This window comes from Grampus griseus (genome assembly GCF_964374135.1).
Source record: "Grampus griseus genome assembly, chromosome: 8".
NCBI classification, from domain to species: domain Eukaryota; kingdom Metazoa; phylum Chordata; class Mammalia; order Artiodactyla; family Delphinidae; genus Grampus; species Grampus griseus.
Window position 1 is genome coordinate 108236566 of NC_139002.1, and position 17353 is coordinate 108253918.

Below are 17353 nucleotides of genomic sequence, written 5' to 3' on the forward strand. Positions count from 1 at the left end.
TTGATAATTTTTGTTATTGTCCTGCTATAGTTTATTCTGCTGATCATGTTATCAGTAAGTCTTAACCTTAACCGGAAGCAGCCACCAGCAAAACCAGTATCAACATAAGCTCCACACCCTAGGCTCTGTGTCTTGGGATCTCTGCAAGAGTAACCACAAAGAAGGAACTATTCATCAAACCTAAAATTTGGATGATCATTGACACTTAACTGTACACCGAGAGTATTGTATTTGTTCCGAGGTACCTCAAAACTCTTTGGAAGTGCACTATAGGAAGTGGGAAAAACGAGTAATCCCATTTTAACAAGAATGTATACAGATGTGAAATAGGAAAATAAGGGTTCCGGAAAATTGTTATGGTCCTAGCCTCATGTAGTTTATATTTATTTAATTTTTTTGGCCATGCTGTGAGGCATGTGGGATCTTAGTTCCCCAACCAGGGATCGAACCCGTGCCCCCTGCAGAGGAAGTGCAGAGTCTTAACAGCTGGACTGCCAGGGAAGTCCCTCGTGTAGTTTAAAATTAAAGTCTGTGCATACAGAAAATATCTGCAAGGTAATTATTAGAATAACGGCAAGAAAAGTCAGGGAATCCTTTAGATTCAGAGTCATGACTTACTTTTCAAATGGAATAGACTCAGCTAGTGGCAGTTTTGCTTCTAGAGTAACGTGGCCTCAAGAAAGCCACTTCACCTGCTTCTATGGATTCATCTGTTACCTCCTATAGACTCCATGCCACATTCATACATCTCATCTTCCCTTCATTATTTCAGTGGTGACAGTGGCAATTTAGGTTTACATCTTAGCACCTGAAACTCTTTGGACTAAAAAGTCCTAAATAAAAACAGTCGTTAAAAAACAAGTTTCATGTAAAATTACCCAGCGTCTCAAAAGTCAATGAAAAGTTACCCAGGGACCCTAAGGCAGAAGTAGTATTTGAATCTTTAAACACAAATGCAGTGAAGTGTGTCAGTAACTAATAAGTTGCCTCCTTTGTAATGCTTTCCATTTTTGGATTTCATATGTCAAACTCCTTCGCTTAGCTTGTGAGCATAGTAATTAGACAGTGTTTCAGATAATTCATTTTTGGAGCACAGAACTAATTAACAACTAACCCTGTTATAACAGGCTAAAATGAGAGTAATGTTTTCCTAATACATAATTGTATTTCTGAACTTGAGTAGGGATATTTTGAGCTGTTTGGTCACATGTTAAATATTTTGCGCTTTTTAAAAGATTCCTGATAATACTTCTCAATTCTTTCCCATGAGCCCTGAATGTAATTCTGATCTTATAATATTTTTCAAAATGATCTACGGGGAATTCCCTGGTGGTGCAGTGGTTGAGAATCCACCTGACAATGCAGAGGACACGGGTTCGATCTCTGGGCCGGGAAGGTCCCACACGTCGCGGAGCAACTAAGCCCGCGAGCCACAACTGCTGAGACTGCGCTCTAGAGCCCATGCTCCGCAACAGGAGAAGCCACCGCAATGAGAAGCCCGCGCACCGCAATGAAGAGTAGCCCCCGCTCGCCGCAACTAGAGAAAGCCCGCGCGCGGCAATGAAGGCCCAACGCAGCCAATAATTTAAAAAGTATATATAAAATGATCTTCGTCTCCCTTTATCGGAAAATGTCACTTCATCAATCCTTTAGCAATTAAACTCCTCCTGTGGCTTGACCAGCGTGTGTGGGGGGAGGACCCATAGAGACACAGAGAAGGCCATGTGATGCAGCCACAAGCCCAAGACGGCCCAGAGCTCCCAGAAGCTGGAAGAGGCAGGAAGGACCCTCCCCTGGAGACTCTGAAGGGAGCCCAGCCCTGTAACGCCTTGATTTCTGCCTTCCTGCCTCTAGAACGGTGAGAGAACACAATGCTGTTGTACTTTCTAAGCCCCACGGCTTGTGTCCCTTTGTTGTGGCAGCCACAGGAAATTAAAACAGCATTCTCAGTCCTGTTGCAGAAAGGCTGTGGACAATGTCGCCCACCTTCCCACCAACTCACTGAAGTGACCCAGGGAGCGGCCACTACTCCACTACAGCCGTTCCACCAAGGGCCAGGCCCAGTGGCCAGCACACAGGCTGCTCCCCCAACTGGCGCCGGCGTGCTGCACCACCTGCTCCAACCCCGGAACAGACAGGCAGGGCCAGATACAGTGGCCTCGTGGATATGCGCCTTTAGTAAACAGGAGGAGGACAGACCTCCAAACTTGAAAATGCTGGTGCTCTTTTCTTTCGTAGTTTATTGCCTCCTCCCCCAGCTCGGCCCCATCCTCAGCAAAAACAAAACAAGATCACTACAGAAAAGTCAGAAAATCCAAGTAAGGCAAGCAGGGATCCCACACACGCCCTCTCAGTACAGATGCGGGGCAGAGGCTGGTCCCCGCCGTGTGGGTCCCACCTGGGCACCTGCTGGGCACCCTGCGGCTGGTTAACTGACGTTACGTCCTTAACAGCCCCATCCAACAAGAGCCTCTGGATGCTTTCAAACTCCTCCCCCCCGCCCCCTTCAAACTTGATGAAAGTTAGAACGGGTTTCAGAAGCGACCCCGCTCAAAGAAAGGAAAGTTTCTGAAGAAACGGACAAAAATAATCAAAGACCCCTCAACGGAAGATAGCGCCCAGAAACACACTCTCAGAAGCCCGGGCCTGGCGGATGTGGGTTTCCACCGAACTGTCGTCTTACTCAAGCGGTTTTCAGATTAACGCTTTTCCAGGAACTGTAACGTGGGGAGGCCGGGGTCAGTACCCCGGCCCCAGCCGCCCGGCCCTTTCTTCTGTCCGGTGGGTCTGTTAGGCCCGAGCCGGGCTGAGACGCTGGGGACGCGGGCCTGGGCGCTGCCCCGGGAGAGCCCGTGAGTGCGCGGCATGGGGTGGGGGAGGAAGAGGGGACCCCACGCGCCAAGACCAGCAGGCAGCACGAGCCCGGGGATTTGAGGGGGGAAGCCCAGGCCATGGGGTCGCGGAGGTCGGCGGGGTCAGCGCGCGCGTCCCTGGGGCTGGAACTCAACTGGGGTGGGGGGGGAGGCAGGGGTCGCGGGAGGTGGGTGGGCCCCGAGACAGCGCCCAGTCCCACGGGGGGCTGGGGAAGGGGGGTGCACAGGCCGGCGGGTGGACTGCGCCCGAGCGGGGGTGATCGGTCGGGGTGGGCTGTTGGGATGGGGAATGGGCTGCGCAGACCGGGATGAGTGTGGGGCCGGAAAAGGGGTGCGCCCGAAGAGAACGCGCCCCCCACACGTGACCTCCGCGCGCCTCCGGTCCTTAAAGGGGCGGAAGGAACGCGGGCGCGCGCCACGCTGACGTCACACATCCCTATTTGCATCCGGCCCGCGGGTCTCAGCCCCGCTCAGCGCGGCGCCTCCTGGGCGGCCTCCGATTGGCCGTCACCGGCGGCGCCGAAGCGTAGTTGACTTGCGCCGCGCCCTCCCAATCGTAGCCCGCTTTGCTCGAGGAGGGCGGGGCCAGGAGACTCAGCCAATGGGAGGCGGCGTTGTTGGCGGCCACGGCGGCGCACTCCCGGAGCGAGCGAAACCCAGACGGCCGCCGCCACTGCCGCAGGAGGCGTGAGGTGCGGACGCGAGGCTCGGCCGGGTAACGGTGGTAGTGGCGGCCGGCGGGGCGGGGACCGGGGCCGGGGCGGTGGGAGCCGCGGAGGAGGCCCGGGGCCGCTATCTCGGGAGGCCGGGGCGGCAGGGGCGGGGCCGGGCCCGGAGCGGCGGTGGGGAGCGGGCGGGCGGGAGCGGGCGACGCGGATGCGACCGGGGCACGCGGGGAGCCGGGCGGGGCCCGGCGGCGGCGGCGGCGGCGGCAGGTGTCGCGCCCCGCCCCTCCCGCGGCGGCCTGAAGGTCAGGAGAGCTTTGTTCCCGCGCGGCTCCCGCCCGCCGGCCCCGCGGCGTCCCCGGGAAGGTTAAGGCCACGGGTCGAGCCGCGAGGACCCGGGCGAACGCGGAGCCGCCCAGGGGCCTTTTGTTTTCGGAACCGGAGCCTTCCCAGGGCTGAGTGACCGTTAGCCGCGGCTGCAGCGGGCTCCGGTCCCGCGTCCGACGGGTGGGTGAGGCTGCCGCGTGTGCCGGGGCGACACCAGGACTTTACACGGTCCTGGGTGTTGTCGGGGACGGGCGGCGACGTGCGCTCGCAGCCGTTAACGGACGCGCCGGGAGCCGGACGGGCCCGGCGTGCCCGGCAGGGTGGCCGCCGAGTCTGCGCTACTTTACTGCTTAACGTCATCCTGCGGACGGGGAAGTGGGGCCGTCCGAGAAGTCCGTGAGCGTCACGGATGGGACGTTGCCTTGCGCGTCTTAGTCCGGAGGTGGTGACAGCAGTCACATCGGTGTGTTTGTACCTGATTGCTGGGCCACTTCCCCGCCCCCGCCCGCCCCCTCGATCCTGGGTTTTCCGAATGCTTTCTGTTAATGATTAGACTTCCCGCCGTCCGCAGTTATCCCCGGTCTATATAAGCCGAGTCCTGCAAGAAGCCTTTGGGCCCCGAAGAAAGCTGTGTCGGGTTCCTGGCGGGGATGCTCCTGCAGTCACCTGCCAGCAGGGCTTTGGTTCACATGTTCCCTCTGTTTTACTTGCATGTCGCTGTAAAGTATAAAAATAGGCTTGTGAAAATTCTCAGAGTGAGTTGTTGAACTTAAAAGTTGTCTTTTCAAAAATCACTGCCTTCCTGTAGAAGTAACTGTATCTCTAAGTGATTAATAGCTGTCCTGCACACCAGGGACTCCGATAATCTCTGCCTGCATTGACTCATTTCATAATAGTCTAATAACTTATGCGATAAGCACTGTTGTTTTCCCGTTTAACCACTCAGGAAGCTTGCGGCCCTGGAAGATTAATCCATAACTTGGATTAAAATACAGGCAGTTTTAATTTTGCCCAGCTTTACTGTTTCTGTAGAAGAGATGAGAAGTTTTAATAAATTGTTTTTGTTATTGCGCTGAGCCTCACTGAAGTCTAGTTTTTGAGCAGCACTGATGCTGGTTGATCATTTCCAGCTCAGAATTCTGTGATTCCACAGAATGCTAAATGCTTCCCGTAGTAGAATCTGGAAATGATTTCAGACGGTGATTAACAATAGCTAGAGGGATAAATGATATGCAAATGTAAAATGAACTTCCGAGAAAGAAAGGTGGTGATAGAGTAGGGATATATTTAAAAGGTTAAATGAGTGACTAAAGTAGAGGGAGATGGCTTAAAAATTAGCGTTATCTATTAGTGGTTAACTTGTTAAGAGTTGACAGGAAAAAGAAACCCCAGAAAATGAATTTTCTCAATTTATTAGCTGCCTTTTTTTTTTTTGGTTTTGTGACAAGGAAAGTTTTTTCTTTCATGTTTTGAAGGTAAAGTATTCTATTCTGAGATTTGGAAGGATTGAAGATAAGACTCTTGGTCAATAAAAATACCATTACAAAACTTAATTTCTTATAGAATTATAGTGACAAAGGGGATTCGTTTTATAGATAAAATAGGTATAGGAATTGTGACCATTTCAAGTTTACTTAGGAACACTTTCACTAGAAGTTTGAGGCCTCTTCTCGTGGTAGAGTAATTATTCTCAAAATAATTATAATTATATAAATAATTTCAACGCTGTAGTGCTGTCTTAAATACCTGTTATTACACATACATTTACAGTCTTTTTTTTCCCTGGTTGACCCGTGTTACTAATTCAGAATGTCTGCGGTTATTTGTGCCTCTGTATTATAAAATAACATCTAAATGCTTTTGTGACTTTTGCATTACTTTTGAAAATACTATAGAGAATAGAGATTGGAGAAATTGATTGAATTTTTTGCAGTAGCTGATTTTATCACTTGGTTTGATAATCTCAGTAAACTGAATTCTGGAAAGGATACATGTGCTTTAGGGTTGTGTCCTCTAAAAGTTTACAGACATTGTAGCTTTGTGAATTGACCATTTAGATTATCAGACCCTTCTATGATATTCTGAGTTGAGAGATTTTAATCTGTATGAGACAGTTCAAAATTTTTTAGAAATTGAGTGCTTCGAGTTGGGATGTGTTCATCAGTACGTGACAGTCTGAATTCATACTTGAATCTTTAGTTAAAATGTTGCCGTTAACCTGTCAGGATTTTTACCAACCTCTTGATATTGAGAGCATATTAATTCCCTGTATCTGCAGTTCTCTGACCAGCTAGGGTTCAGAGTGAAATCTTTTCCTTTTTTCTTTGAGCAGTTGATAGTCTTCTAGCATCAGGAGGAGGTGACCTCAAATGTAAATGTGTACGTGGGGTCATAAGAGTTACGAATTCCTTGTTTTCAGAGCGGCTTTTCTTTTCCTGTTCATTGTCCACAGTTGTAAAATGGTTTAAAACTGTTCTGATAAGCTCATGTTGTACTTCCAAAAGTTTTATTGGAGAACCCAGGGGGGTTTTTTGGTTTGTTTTTTGTGGGATTTTTTTTTTTGTGGTTTTTTTTTTTTTTTGATAAATAGTATCTGTAGGCCGAGGGTGGTTTAAATTCCCAAAGCCCTAAGGGCCACCAACCAGTATGAAACAGGGAAGAACCATTACTGCTCAGAACCAGTGTTCCCAGTGATGGCATTTTGAATATCAAGGCAGCATTGAGGAGCGTTGGGAGGTTGGTCTGGGATTGCTGTCTAAGGAGTGCTGTTTTGTTTTCTAGAGGTAAAGGTGTTTAGGCATCCAAAGTAAAAGGTTCATATTACTTAGTTTGACTAGTCTGCCACTGGGATGGTTTCAGAAGTAGAAGGTAGCTGGTGCGGAATTATTGCAGGAAATTGCTCTCCTCCAGCCTTAGCTTAATTTACACAATTTCTCCTAGTTCAGTGAATACTTGCCTTCCTAAACTGCAATTGTGAGATTTTTCCTTGAGCACAACCCTTATTAATGGGTAGTGAAGAATTTTATGTTTGACTGTTACGGAATTTTCAAAACAGACGACGTAGGTTTGTTTTTGTTTGACAGCCATTGGTTTTCTACCCTGCCCTCTTCAGAGAAAGCAGGGCTGCTTTACACTGTTTGCCATTGAATTTTAAATTTCATGAGTATTTAGTAACAGGAGAGGCAGTGTATTTCTGTAGTAAGAAAACTACAAAAGATCACTTAATGAACTTTACCTTTTGATATTGGCCCCTCACTGTGTAGCCTTGAAAATTTCCTCTTAAAAGTATACTGTCAGCTGTTATTAAAGGTGCTTCCATTCTGGGTCTGTGGGACTTTTTTTTTTTTTTTTTTTAGTGTATGTACTGTGCATTTTATTATTATCCCAAAAAGCCTGTTCAAAAACAAGAGAAGATGATTTCTGTGTAATAGTTGTGTGGTGTGGTAGAAAGATCGACTATACAATTTAAATACATGCAAAGGGTGTAAGTATTGTAATTTAAAACGTTACTTGTTTACCCAGTTATCCAAAGTAGCTTTCAGTGCTTGGCATCTGTTCATCCACGAATGCCATCTCTCTGCTAGGCACAGTTCTAGGTACTGGGGTATTTTATTGCACTGAACAAAACAGACAAAAGATCTTGCCCTCAAGTATTTCCACACTGGGAGACAAACAAGTTAGACAGTGGTAGGTGCTTTTGAAAACAAAAGTAGAGAGAAGGAATAGGGATTTGGGTTTTAAATAGGGTGGAGAGGGTAAAGCCTTACTGACCAGGTGACAAGACCTTGGATTAAGAAAAACCTTCAAATATTTGACTCATTCAGTCATATACTAACGAATTGCGGACAATAGAGTGGAGGAGGAAATTGGAGCTATAACGATGAAGAACCAGTGTGCCTTGAGTAAAAATAGACTGTTTTGGTTAAAGAAGGGAAACTTTTTTACTTTCTTCCTGAAAACTGAGGGCTTGGTCTCTAGCAAGCTTCTGAAAAAACAGTCCACCGTTGTCTCATGGCCATTCGATCTTCTAAGCAGATGTGACTTCCTGTGTGTCTTCCGAACCTTCTTAGGAGCGGCTAAGGTGTGCCTAGGGTCCCTGACACCACCATGCTGTATACAGGTGACACACGAGCAGATCATCACTCAGCAGCGGTGAGCGAATGGGTGAAGCAGATTGCTTGGCCACTGTCTCCTGCCTAGTCCTGTGCTGGGCCCAGGGACTGCTGCGTTGAGCAAGTAGATAGATCTCTGCCTTCATGGAACTTACTCTTCAGTGGGAGGCCAGAGATGGATCATTCATCCATTCTTTTTTCAAAAACATGACAATAAAAAGTTTCAAACATATGTAGAAGTAGTGATTCCCCCATATGTACCTAACATTTAGCAGCAATAATTATTTGCCACTTTAGTTCATCTGTAAACATGTAATATATGTGATTTTTAAAATAGATTTTTCGATCGTGGCAAAAGAAGAAGTGCATATGTATTAGATGATCAATCATTACACGTGATTGAAATCAGAACATAATTCTAAGACCACTGGTTTGAGTTTAGAATCTGAACACTTTTTTTTTTTTAACTTTTGAGAGATTACAAGTATATTGAAGGGTTTGTTGATTTACAAGGACATTTTCCATTATTTCAGCTATTTACATAAGTTATCTGGTTGTTTATTTTAGATGTTTTGACTTACCTGCTGGCATATTGAATCCAACGCAATTAACTCCCAGTACTAAGGAATGCAGTGACAGAGACTGGATAAAGAATCTCCTGATTAGGGCTTTGTGTAGTGGCCAGGTTTTGTGGGTAGAGACATTGGGATGTCCTGTGGGGATATCCTGATTCCTTCTTAGAGCAGATGAATGGCTTCTTTGTCCTTTCTGATGTGTCCTAAGCCAAAGTATGGTCTGGTACTCCTGGAGGATTTGGACCTGTACCCTGGGACTGATCAGACTCCACGATGGGATCGCCAGCCCTCAGACTTTTATGTGAACCAAGTGATTATGCTGTGGGGTTCATTTAACTGCCACCCTAATTTAATAAGTATTATAGACTATATTGAAATTCTAAAGTCTTAACAGAAACATGTTGATTACATTTAAATTAATTTTAATCATCTCATGGGAAGATATGGAGGACCTCTGACTTAAGACAGCTAATAAATGTATTAAAAGTTTTGGTTATGTGAAGGGCGACCATGTTCCCCAATTTACACCTTCTTTGTCTCTTGAGAGTGGCCCAATTTGAAATTATAGGATTACTCTCTAACTGTAGGCTAAATGTTTTCAGTTAAAAATTAAGAATTTAAAGTTATATTGGATAACTTGCTACAAAAATAAATTTTTTTCCCCTAGGAAAATTTTTTTGTTTGGGGTAAAAATAAATTAATCCATAAATCGGATTGTGAGGTAGCTTATATAAATAAAAGCAAAACATTCATTTGTGTAATCATGGAAATTTGCATGTCAATCCAGATTTAGAATTATAGGCTCAAAGTTTTTGACCCTGGAAGGGAAACTGAATAGCTGTATTCTTTTGAAGTTTTAGAATGTTCTTTTGCCTGGTATTCCTTTCATATGTCAACTTGATTGCCTTTTAGAAGTAAGAGACCCTTTTGATGAGGCTTGGGACTGTAGTTTCATAAAATTAATATTAAACGCAGTATGCCACCATTTAAAACAAATGGATGGTTATATTTCTCACACTTGCAAATTTGGTAATTCCTTATAATTTTCTATTTTAAGAAAGTTTTGTTTGATAGTGATTGCTAAACAAAAGTGAATAAATTGTGGTGTGAAACTTGAGTAACTGAACTCCAGCTTGTTTGTGATATGTCACCACTCTACATTATTTTTTCTTAGATAAGGGTAGCAATGTTTAAACTAACTCGATTTGTTGGTTTCATATCAAGCAATAGATAGGATGATTTGTAAGCGGTTATAAAAGTGGAGAGAGACCTGGAGTAGATCGTGTACTGGGCACTTCCTGTGTTTAATTCCGTCTTCACAGCAGCCTCTCAGGTAGGTCCCTTCTAGTTTATGGATGTTGAAACCGAGGTTACACAGCTAGGAAATGATGGAGATGGGATTCAAACCCGGATCAAAACCATATTGTTTATAGTGTGTGTGCTTTGCTTTAAACATTGATTTCTGGGTTTGTGTTGTTGTTTTGACCTCAGAGTATTTTCTTTTCTATTGTTTAAACTCATTATTTTGTTTGTTTTTCTTTCCTTGATTTAACTCCTTTTGGGGGCGGAGAGAATGTTTTGTTGGGTTTAACTTAATTGCTTTGTCATCATGTCACCGAAAATAGGATCATTGTATCCATGGGATCTTTTAAATTGGAGTGGTGTCATTCTGTGGGAAAGTGAACGTCTTTGGCCTCTATTCTGCAATAGAGTGTTTATTCGTTCACCAGGTATTTATTATGTCAGAGGCTGTTTCGGTCCCAGAGACTACTACATAGTGAACAGGATAGAAGGAGTGGCTTCACACTCTACTTCTAGACAGTGGGTTTCTTGGGAATGCTGCTGAACTGCAGGATCCTGACCCTGACTGAGCTGTTGATTGTCATCTATTCCAACAACAGCAACAGTAATTTTGAATTGAGCAGGTGGAAGTGGTGGCAGGAAGTGAAGTGGTTGGTGGGGGTAGGGAAAGGTCAAGAGGGTCTGGATCTGAAATGTGAAAGGATTTTAATCTAAAATGGAACCAGAGGGTATGAACGGGTAGCTCTCATGCATGCATCCTCAGGAAAATGAAAGTTGAAGACTGTGAGACTGATTTCCCAAAATTGCCTGCTTTACAGAAGATTGAGACTTATGCTATAACCGGTGAGTGTCTTCCAAGAATCTCTCTCCATCTTCAAGTCAGTGAACTTGCTGCGTGGCTCCTAACTGGGTTTTCCCCTTTTGCACTCTTTGCCTGTAAAAGCAACCTGCCCTAAACCTTCAGGCTCACCTGTCACTCACTGCAGTTTAACGTGTCCCAAATTGCAGTTCTTCTGCTGTTCCCAAATAAACTCGATTTCTGGTAACTTGAGCTTGCCTCAGTTTACCTCCTTTCTTTTAGGTTGCCATTACATGGTGTCAGAAGTGGGATCCAAAGGAGATACCCACCAAGGAGTGGCAACCCCCAGAGTTGAGCAGGGTACCCACACTTGAGCCCTTTGTGCTCTTCACTTTCACAAGTTGCCGTAACTTGGTTAGGCAAGTCTCCTCTTGGATCTCAAGCTCCCTCGTTTTGGTTGAGCTCTCTGGCTTTATTTGGGATCTGGATAGGGACAGACTGTCCTTCTGGCGAGTACTCTTTTGTTCTGAATCCAACAATGGGATACCAATCATCTAAATGTTTTAGAGGTGGCTCCCTTCGGGAACTCTGATGTGTTTTTGTTTGGCTGTTTTAAATATTTATTTATTTATTTATTTATTTATTTATTTATTTACTTGGTTGCACTGGGTCTTAGTTGCGGCAGGTGGGCTCCTTATTTGTGGCATGTGAACTCTTAGTTGTGGCATGCATGTGGGATCTAGTTCCCTGAGCAGGGATCGAACCTGGGCCCCCTGCATTGGGAGCGTGGAGTTTTAAACACTGCGCCACCAGGGGAGTCCCTCTGAGGTGTTTTTTAATTAATTAATTAATTTTAGGCTGCATTGGGTCTTCGTTGCTGCGCGCGGGCTTTCTCTAGTTGCGGTGAGCGGGGGCTACCCTTCACTGCAATGTGGTGACTTCTCTTGTTACAGAGCACGGGCTCTAGGGCACGCGGGCTTCAGTAGAGGTGGCACGTGGGCTCAGTAGTTGGGGCTCGCAGGCTCTAGAGCGCAGGCTCAGTAGTTGTGGCACTTGGGCTTAGTTGCTCCACGGCATGTGGGATCTTCCCGGACCAGGGATCGAACCCGTGTCCCCTGTGTTGGCAGGTGGACTCTTAACCATTGCGCCACCAGGGAAGTCCCACCTGATGTGTTTTATTGATCTTTATATGATCTTTCCTCATAGACATTTTTGACTAAATGGACCAGTCTTACTAAGGATAACTTAGAACTTCAGTGGCCGTTACAAGAAACCCTTTATGTCCCCAAACTTGTTTTTCTCCGAACCAAGTTAGAAGACCATGGTTACCAGATTAAACCATCCACATAGGGTAGTTATTTTAATTGTTATCTGGAGGCTTCTAAATGGGTTCAGGATTATAAAATTGCCTCCTTACCAAATACTGTTTCCAAATTGAAGCAAATAAGCAGCTAAAGGTGGATTTTTAAAATGTCACTGGCCTCTTTCTTGGTGTGAGCTGAGGTCCCTCCTACCCTTACTGCTCCATCTCCTTTGTACCTCTATCTTTGCTGCCTCCTTATCCCTCCCCTCTCTCTGAACTTCCTTTCTTTCCTGTCACTGAACCCTCACCTGCCAAGCCCATTAAAACTTCCCTTTCAAAATTAGACCTTCTGAGCATCCTGCTAAACCATAGCAAACTTCCTGTACCCCATGGGCAAAGGTCAAGCTTAGGGCTAGGGACTGCCCTGGTGGTCCAGTGGTTAAGACTTCACCTTCATGCAGAGGGGGCACGAGTTCTACCCCTGGTCGGCGAGCTAAGATCCTACATGCCTCATGGCCAGAAAACCAAAAAGCATAAGACAGGAGCAGTATTGTAGCAAATTCAGTAAGGACTTTAAAAATGGTCCACATCAAGGATATCTTTTAAAAAAAAAAAAAAAGGGCTTGGGGTTATAAGGACTTTCCCAAGGTAACATGGATCCTCATAGATTTGGTGAGGAATTCAGTATCGTAACCCTGATTTACCAGCTTGGTCCCTCCAGTCTCTATCAAACAGTCCACATGCTTGTCTAAAATAAGTCAAGCCCAGCACTGGACTAAAACAACCAGTTGAGAAAACCCTGAACCATCTCTTAGGCTCCCTCCCCCAATTTAAATTTTGATTTATTTATTTTTTATTTAATTAATTAATTAATTTTTGGCTGTGTTGAGTCTTCGTTGCTGTGAGCGGGGGCTGCTCTTCGTTGCGGTGTGCGGGCTTTTCATTGCGGTGGCTTCTCTTGTTGCAGAGCACGCCTCTAGGCGCGCGGCCTTCAGTAGTTGTGGCATGCAGGCTTCAGTAGTCGTGGCTCGCAGGCTCTGGAGCACAGGCTCAGTAGTTGTGGTGCACGGGCTTAGTTGCTCCACGGCATGTGGGATCTTCCCAGACCAGGGCTCGAACCTGTGTCCCCTGCATTGGCAGGCAGATTCCCAACCACTGCACCACCAGGGAAGTCCGATCTCTTAGGCTTAAACGAAACCAACCACCAGCCCTTTTATGTGATCAGGCTGGCAGTACAGCCAGAAGCCTGCATGAAGCCATCCCTAGAGTCTTCCCCTAGTCCATGGACTGGAACAAGATTCAGGCATGCACCCAAAAGCCTGCTGTATCTGTCCATAACTGTTAGAGCAGGCTCCAGATTGTTTTCAAGGAAAATTTCAGGCTTCCCACAGATGCCGAATCCACCCAGGTGGCTTTTAATTCCACGTTTGTATATGATCTAACCAAGGACTCACCCTGTTAGTCAAAAGAACCTGTATAGAATGGGAAACAGTGTCTACCCTGATCTTGTCACTTTGGCCACTCAATTGGCTCGTACCCCAGAAGATGACACCAAAAGAAAGACAACTCCCGCAGATGGAGACTCAAAGCAAATCTGGCCGTTGGAAAAAGGATTGCTATAAATTGAAATCCAAACACTTGCAACCCTCCAAGAACCGACAGCCAAACCCACCCCAAGGATGTGACTCAGAGGACACACAGGGACTGTTCCCTGTCCGTCCATTAAATAGCCTGGGGAAGACTCTTCTCCAGATCAGAGACAAGTTCCTTATAGTATTAATTGGCACAGGGGCTGCTCTGTCAGCGCCCAGCCTAACTACAGCGAAACAGTTCCTTCCTCACAGTATTACATACGTTCCAATAGTGGGGACCTCACGCTGCACCATGTCCCTGTTTCCCAGCCCATACCTTTTTGTCTGGGGCCTTTGCAAAACAAACACCCATTTCTCCTCAGCAGTGTGGCTCCTATACATGTATTAGGATGAGATTTCCTGGAGAAATAGCATGCTGCCACTTTTTCCCTCAAAATCAACAGTTCAAATCAACACTTAGGAAGATTAAACCCCTTTTTGCCTTTATTACATTGCAAAGCTAAAAAGACCGAGCTTTGGACTTACCCACTATTAAGGTACCCCTCCCCCCCACTCTTTGGGCAGAATCCTCAACAGACATAGGCAGAATTCATAGTGCCTCTCCTATTAAGACATACAATACCCTATAAATAAAGAAGTCTTCCAGGACATAAGTTCTATCATAGAAGATGGTAAGGCCGAAGGACTCTTTGTCCCTTGCACTAGTCTTTGTAATAGCCCTGTCTTACCTGTAAAAAACCCAGCAGCCAAGGAGGGAGATTTGTGCAGGACCTTTGGCAATAAACAGCATTGTAATTCCTTGCCACCCTGTCACCTGTAATCCCCACGTGCTGTCAGTGTTCATCTCTACGGGAAGCAACTTTTTCACTGTGGTCAACTTAGGCAGTATGTTTTTTTAGTATTCCTGTTGATAAAGAGTCAATATCTTTTTGCCTTTACCTGGGAAGGACAACAATATACCTGGACAGTCATGCGTCAGGGCTTTACTGAGGTTCCTCTTCTGACAGATTTTAAAGGCGACTTAAATGACGTAGAATTCTCTGGAGGCACCACCTTACTGTAACATGTAGATGATTTGCTTCTTTGCTCGCCCTCCCAAAATTTCCAGAGACATTGTTCACCTGTTAAAGATCTTAGCCATTAAGGGATATAAGGCCTTGAAGGAAAGACTGCAATTTGTCCAAACTCATGTTTGATATCTAGGACATTTAATCTCAGAATGGAGACTACACCTAGATCCCGATAGGCTTCAAGGCATTTTAAACTCTCCAAACCCCCAAACCAAATGTCAGTTACAGAGTTTTCTTGGGCTAGCTGGTTATTGTTGCAACTGGGTTCCAAACTTCTCTTTAATGATTCTGCCCCCCATATGCTCCCTTTTGTTGTTGGCCGTGCCACATGGCACGTGGGATCTTAGTTCCGCGACCAGGGATTGAACTCGGGCCCCCTGCAGTGGGAGCCTGGAGTCTTAACCACTAGACCACTGGGGAAGTCACCCTATATGCCTTTCTAAAGAACAGCATACCTGACCTCATTTTTTGGGATGACCAAGATCGTTTAGCCTTTGAAGGAAAGTTTAATAAATCCACCGACCCTTGAATACCCAAATTATCAGCTACCCTTTTCCTTATTGTTTATGAGAAGGAAGGGAATGCCCTCGGGATATTTACCCCAAAATATGGGGCTATCACTGACCCCTGGGTTACTACACCCAACGGTTAGATCCCTGGCCTGAGCATATGGCATGGCTTAGAGCTATGCCTGCTGCTGTCCTCTTAGTAAAGGCTACCATCTTTGCACCTCACACCGTTGAGGCTCTCTTGAGTTCACACCACACTCAACACCTCTCAGCAAGCCATTTTACCCCTTTGAAATCTTCTTACTCGCTGTGCCCGCATCACTCCCATTCAGTGTAACAGTCTCAACCCTGCAACCTATCGTCCCTCCTCCACTGATAAAATTCCCCATGACTTCCCATGATGACACCTCATGACTACTTACAGGAAACCTCCTTGATGAATCCTGATCTTATGTGGTTTACTAATGGCTCTTACCTGAAAAATGAAAATGGTGAATTTTGTGCTGGGGCTGTGAAGTTATTGAGGCTGCCGCCCTGACTTTGGCTGCTTCAGGTCAACAAGCTGAATCACACAGGCATACCTTATTCTGTTGTGCTTTGCAGATATTGTGTCTTTTGGTAAATTGAAGGTTTGTGACGACCCTGTGTCAGCGTCGGTCAGCGCCGGTCAGCGCCATTTTTCCAACAGCATTTGCTCACTTCATGTGACTGTGACATTTTGGTAATTCTCACAGTATTATTGTATGTGTTATAGTGATCTGTGGTCAGTGACCTTTGACGTTCCTACAACTCGCTGAAGACTCAGATGATGGTTAGCACTTTTTAGCAATAAAGTATTTTTAAATTAAGGTATGTACATTGTATTTTAAGATATAATGCTATCGCACACTCAACAAACTACTATATAATGTAAACATTTATATGCACTGGGAAACCAGGAAGTTCATGTGACTCGCTTTACTGCAGTAGTCTGGCACCAAACATGTAGTACCGTGGAGGTCTGCTTGTATACCCTCACTCAAACATGCATTTTAGTCAAAGGCAAGACAGCACACCTCTTTACTGATAGTATGCCTTTGTAGCGTGGTGCAGTGCTTTGGAATGTTATGGAAACAACAGGGTTTCCTTACTCCCAGTGGAGATAAAATTAAGCATGGCCCTTATGCCCAAAGTCTGTTGGACACCATACTGCTGCCGGCAGCTCTAGCTATCATTAAAGGGCCTGGGCATTGCAAGTCTGATTCACTGGAAGCCAAAGGAAACCACCTCCCTGATACCTCTGCAAAAAAACACTTCCTTTATGATACCCATAGACCAAACCTCCGTCATGGTCCAAAAGGCTCTTCCCCCTGCAAAGACCTAAGAGAACTAGCCAGGGGAGGATAACAGCTGGCCTCTGAAAGAGAAGAGCACAACTGGAAATCTGAAAGGCTGGCTGTTGGACCCATGAAGAAAAGGGGCTCTGGTTTGAACCCAGTAATAAGCTGTTTCTGCCAGAAAATCTAAAACTTCCCTTATTGACCACTGTACATGGATTAAACCATTGGTCCACTGAGAAAAGGGTAACCTTTATAAGTCAGTGTTGATAGAGAAACACCAGCAAGACCACAAAAGGCACTTGTCTTGCTTGTTCTACTTGTCATACATTGAGCCCAAGGAAGCCTGTTTGTCCCGCCTCAGGACATTTTAATGCACCAGACTGCTCACGCTCTGCAGGTGGATTTCATACAGTTGCCCCCACTCATGGGTATAAATATGCTCTCGTAACGGTTTTCATGTCGGACTCGAGCATTTCCATGTAGAGTGGTGACTCCCTCTTCCATAGCTAAAGTCCTTGTAGAAAAGATCCTTCCCACTTGAGGACCTCTCCCGCCCCTGGAACTCCCGGGGACCTACTTCACTGGGCGGTTTCCATCAGGCTTATCATCCTCAGCCTTCAGGGCTGGTTCATGCAAGTGTAATTGTAAAGAGCTGGCTGGCTGAGTTAGTTGAAACCCTCCAGATACATTGGCCAAAAGTAGTGCTCTGGTTCTTCTGGATCTTAGATCTACATTTGGGACTCATAGATTCTCACCCTTCGAAATAGTCACGGATGGCCGAAGCATTTAGCCCCTGCTTTGTTTGACCCACAATAAAAGGTTGCGTACTTCCCATTTTGCAGGGGCCTAAGAGCCATTGAGAGTAGTCGTGCTGTAGTAGAGCAGCCTTTCTGCAGTGTGCTCCCTG

The 17353-nt window shown here is 45.8% G+C and overlaps 1 protein-coding gene across 4 annotated transcripts in view; it reads left to right on the forward strand.

Moving 5' to 3' along the window:
* The first annotated feature begins 3475 nt into the window (after positions 1-3475).
* The window catches only part of NAP1L4 (nucleosome assembly protein 1 like 4), a 63716-nt gene continuing 49838 nt past the window's right edge, over positions 3476-17353 (forward strand). For 2 of the 4 annotated variants that reach the window (XM_082659658.1, XM_082659655.1), the window contains exon 1: positions 3476-3565. The gene's annotated coding sequence lies outside the window, so the exon portion shown is untranslated. Of the gene's footprint in view, positions 3589-3844; positions 4046-17353 lie in introns of those variants that run through there. The other 2 variants (XM_082659656.1, XM_082659657.1) reach the window with 2 other exon arrangements.